Source organism: Aquarana catesbeiana, linkage group LG10 (assembly GCF_042186555.1).
Source record: "Aquarana catesbeiana isolate 2022-GZ linkage group LG10, ASM4218655v1, whole genome shotgun sequence".
Taxonomy (NCBI): domain Eukaryota; kingdom Metazoa; phylum Chordata; class Amphibia; order Anura; family Ranidae; genus Aquarana; species Aquarana catesbeiana.
This window is the reverse complement of record NC_133333.1, coordinates 151,329,556-151,334,755: the sequence shown is the minus strand read 5'-3', so window position 1 is coordinate 151,334,755 and position 5,200 is coordinate 151,329,556.

Genomic DNA, 5,200 nt, shown 5'->3' with positions numbered 1-5,200 from the left:
ACCGGAGGAAGAACCAGAAGAACCAGAAGATGAAGGAAGATAGAAGAAAGAAGAAGCATTTAAATAAAGGAATTGTCAAAAACTGTCTCTTGTCATTTTTAACATTTTTGACAGTTTTTTAGTGAAATGGTAGGGGTAAGTACCCCCTTACCATTTCACACAGGGGGGGCCGGGATCTGGGGGTCCCCTTGTTAAAGGGGGCTTCCAGATTCCGATAAGCCCCCCGCCCGCAGACCCCCACAAACACCGGCCAGGGTTGTGGGAATGAGGCCCTTGTCCTCATCAACATGGGGACAAGGTGTTTTGGGGGGCTACCCAAAAGCACCCTCCCAATGTTGAGGGCATGTGGCCTGGTACGGTTCAGGGGGGGGCGCACTCTCATCCCCCCCTCTTTTCCTGCGGCCTGCCAGGTTGCGTGCTCGGATAAGGGTCTGGTATGGATTTTTGGGGGGACCCCACGCCGTTTTTTTTTTGGCACGGGGTTCCCCTTAAAATCCATACCAGACCTGAAGGGTCTGGTATGGAATTTAGGGGGAACCCCACATCATTTTTTTTTTTTTTAATTTTGGCCGGGGTTCCCCTTAATATCCATACCAGACCTGAAGGGCCTGGTATGGAATTTAGGGGGACTCCCACGTCTTTTTTTTTTTTAATTTTGGTTCGGGGTTCCCCTTTGGGGAATTCCCATGCCGTTTTTATCAATGAACTTCTATGTGTATTGTCGGCAATGCAATAGCCGCGGGTAGTTTTAAATGAGTTTTTTCCTTCAAAATGTCATTTTGCTGTCAGACTGTTCTAAACACAGGAAACATGCGCCCCTTTACAGGCATACTATAGACACCCCCCAGGTACGAAATTTAAAGGGATATTACACTTTTATTGTTTGACTTTAAACATTATTAAAATCACTGCTCCTGAAAAAACGGCCGTTTTTAAAACTTTTTTTTGCATTGATCCATGTCCCATGGGGCAGGACCCGGGTCCCCAAACACTTTTTATGACAATAACTTGCATATTAGCCTTTAAAATTAGCACTTTTGATTATTCATGTTCGTGTCCCATAGACTTTAACGGTGTTCGCGTGTTCGAACGAACTTTTTTCCTGTTCGCATGTTCTGGTGGGAACCGAACAGGGGGGTGTTCGGCTCATCCCTAGTTGCGGGAAAAAGACTATTTTTTTTTTTTTTGCACAAAATTGTCACTAAATGATATATTGCTCAAACATGCCATGGGAATATGTGAAATTACACCCCAAAATACATTCTGTTGCTTCTCCTGAGTACGGGAATACCACGTGTGAGACTTTTTGGGAGCCTAGCAGTGTACGGGACCCCAAAAACCAAGCATAAATTTTTGATTTCACTCTTCACTGCCTATCACAGTTTCGGAGGCCATGGAATGCCCAGGTGGCACAAGCCCCCCCCCCCAAATGACCCTATTTTGGAAAGTAGACACCCCAAGCTATTTGCTGAGAGGTATAGTGAGTATTTTGCAGATCTCACTTTTTGTCACAAAGTTTTGAAAATTGAAGAAAGAAAAAAACAATTTTTTTTTCTTGTCTTTCTTCATTTTCAAAAACAAATGAGAGCTGCAAAATACTCACCATGCCTCTCAGCAAATAGCTTTGGGTGTCTACTTTCCAAAATGGGGTAATTTGGGGGGGGGAGGTTGTGCCACCTGGGCATTCCATGATCTCCGAAACTGTGATAGGCAGTGAAGAGTAGGGATGAGCCGAACACCCCCCGGTTCGGTTCGCACCAGAACCTGCGAACGGACCGAAAGTTCGCACGAACGTTAGAACCCCATTGACGTCTATGGGACTCGAACGTTCGAAATCAAAAGTGCTCATTTTAAAGGCTAATTTGCATGGTATTGTCCTAAAAAGGGTTTGGGGACCCGGGTCCTACCCCAGGGGACATGTATCAATGCAAAAAAAACTTTTAAAAACGGCCGTTTTTTCGGGAGCAGTGATTTTAATGATGCTTAAAGTAAAAAAAAAAAGTGAAATATTCCTTTAAATATCGTACCTGAGGGGTGTCTATAGTATGCCTGTAAAGTGACGCGTGTTTCCCGTGTTTAGAACAGTCCCTGCACCAAATGTCATTTTTAAAGGAAAAAATCTCATTTAAAACTGCTTGTGGGTTTAATGTAATGTCGGGTCCTGGCAATATGGATGAAAATCAGTGAGACAAACGGCATGGGTACCCCCCAGTCCATTACCAGGCCCTTTGGGTCTTGTATGGATATTAAGGGGAACCCCGCACCCAAATTAAAATAAGGAAAGGTGTGGGGCCACCAGGCTCTATATACTCTGAACAGCAGTATACAGGCTGTAGGTTTGTTGTTAAGTAGAATCTCTTTGTAATTTTGAACGGGTACATTTTTAACGTGTTTAGCTCCAGCCAAAAAATCTTTTTTAAGCTTTTTGGAAAACATAGGGAAGGGTTATCACCCCTGTGACATTTGTTTTGCTGTCTTTCCTCCTCTTCAGAAGATTTCACCTCACTTTTTGTCCCAATGGATTGGAAAGCATCAGTGGAAAGGAGAAATGTTTTTCCCATATTAACTCTTACAGGAGAGAATTTCCCTTCCTAGGGGTAGATTTATTCTCACTTCCTGTTGTCTCCTTCCGTTTGCAAGTAGGAGTCGTTTGTAAGTTAGTTGTTTGAAAGTAGGGTCCTGCCCTATATACTCAGCAGAAATTTGGGCCTTAGGTGTTGCTTTGGCCACAACACTGTAAGCCCTCACAGGGCTCTGCTGTGAAATATTAGATCAAGAATTGTAATTACATGCCCCTGTTGAACAGGAGCTGAAAAATTAGGCCTTAGGCACTGGTGCTGGTGCCACAACACTGCAACCCCTCACAGACACTCTAGTTGGAATGCAGGAATGAGCCCTGCTGCAAAGTATTGCATCAAAAATTGTAATTACACGCCCCTGTTAAACAAGGGCTGAAAAATTGGGCCTTAGGCACTGGTGCTGGTGCCACAACACTGCAACCCCTCACAGACACTCCCTGCCTTCATCGAGCTCAGTATCATCATCAGAGCCTTCCAAATGCTGGGCATCCTCCTGGAGCATGTACCCAACACTGTGGTCAAACAGTTCGAGGGACTCCTCAGGAGGACATGGTGGGGCTAGGGAAGGAGTCACTGATGACATTGAGCCGAGGGAAGAGGCCGCTGCTTTGCCAGACAAAGTACCCTGGGCATGGGTGAGAGAGGATGAGGAGGATGAGGACGGCTTGGTCATCCACTCGACCAAGTCTTCCGCATGTTGCGGCTCAACATGGCCAACTGCCGAAAAAAAGGCCAAGCGTGTCCCATGGCCACGTGCTGATGAGGATGCACCGTCTCCACGACCAGCACTAGACACAGAGCCTGCTTGCCCTCTCTTATTGGCTTGTGACTGTCTGCCTCTCCTTCTTGGCCTTCCAGACATACTAATGGCCTGTAGCTGCACTAAGCTGGGATATATATATATATATATATATATATATATATATATATATGTACTGATACTGCAGCTAGCAAAATCAACTGCCTGCCTGTAGTATGAGAACACCACCAACCTTCTACAGGTAGCTTTAGCTGAACACTGTGGGGTGGACGCACCCCACTAACTTGTAGGTTTAGCAGAACACTGTGAGCAGGACGCACTGCACTAACTGTAAATAGTCTAGCTGCCTGACTGTGGTACTAATAGGATCAAAAGAACACCAGCAATTTTCTTCAGGTAGCTGTATTTACTGTAACAAGACAAGCCTGCCTGTCAGTAAGAAGATAACAGAAACGGATCTAGCTGAACACTGTGAGCAGGACGCACCCCACTAGCTTGTAGGTTTAGCTGAACACTGTGAGGTGGACGCACCCCACTAACTTGTAGGTTTAGCTGAACAGTGTGAGCAGGACGCACCCCACTAACTTGTAGGTTTAGCAGAACACTGTGAGCAGGACGCACTGCACTAACTGTAAATAGTCTAGCTGCCTGACTGTGGTACTAATAGGATCAAAAGAACATCAGTAATTTTCTTTAAAATACTGTAACAAGACAAGCCTGCCTGTCAGTAAGAAGATAACAGGAACAGATCTAGCTGAACACTGTGAGCAAGACGCACCCCACTAGCTTGTAGGTTTAGCTGAACACTGTGAGGTGGACGCACCCCACTAACTTGTAGGTTTAGCTGAACACTGTGAGCAGGACGCACCCCACTAACTTGTAGGTTTAGCAGAACACTGTGAGCAGGACGCACTGCACTAACTGTAAATAGTCTAGCTGCCTGACTGTGGTACTAATAGGATCAAAAGAACACCAGCAATTTTCTTCAGGTAGCTGTATTTACTGTAACAAGACAAGCCTGCCTGTCAGTAAGAAGATAACAGAAACGGATCTAGCTGAACACTGTGAGCAGGACGCACCCCACTAGCTTGTAGGTTTAGCTGACCACTGTGAGGTGGACGCACCCCACTAACTTGTAGGTTTAGCTGAACACTGTGAGCAGGACGCACCCCACTAACTTGTAGGTTTAGCAGAACACTGTGGGCAGGACGCACTGCACTAACTGTAAATAGTCTAGCTGCCTGACTGTGGTACTAATAGGATCAAAAGAACACCAGTAATTTTCTTTAAAATACTGTAACAAGACAAGCCTGCCTGTCAGTAAGAAGATAACAGGAACGGATCTAGCTGAACACTGTGAGCAGGACGCACTGCACTAAATGTAAATAGTCTAGCTGCCTGACTGTGGTACTAATAGGATCAAAAGAACACCAGTAATTTTCTTCAAAATACTGTAACAAGACAAGCCTGCCTGTCAGTAGGAATATAACAGGAACGGATCTAGCTGAATACTGTGAGCAGGACGCACTGCACTAAATGTAAATAGTCTAGAAGATAACAGGAACGGATCTAGCTAAACTGAATACAGTGTGTATATATATATATATATGCAACACCTGGGATGCATATATATACACAATACACTTTAAGTGCAGCTAACTGACTGACTGTCCTGCCTAATCTAGCTAACTCAAATGAAATGACACTGTCTCTCTCTCTCTCTAAGCACACCGGAACACACTGCACAGGGCCGCCGTGCAGGCGGCCTTATATAGTGTGGGGCGTGTACTAAATCCCCTGAGCCATAATTGGCCAAAGCCTCCTTGGCTTTGGCCAATTATGGCTCTCTGTTAAGGCGGCG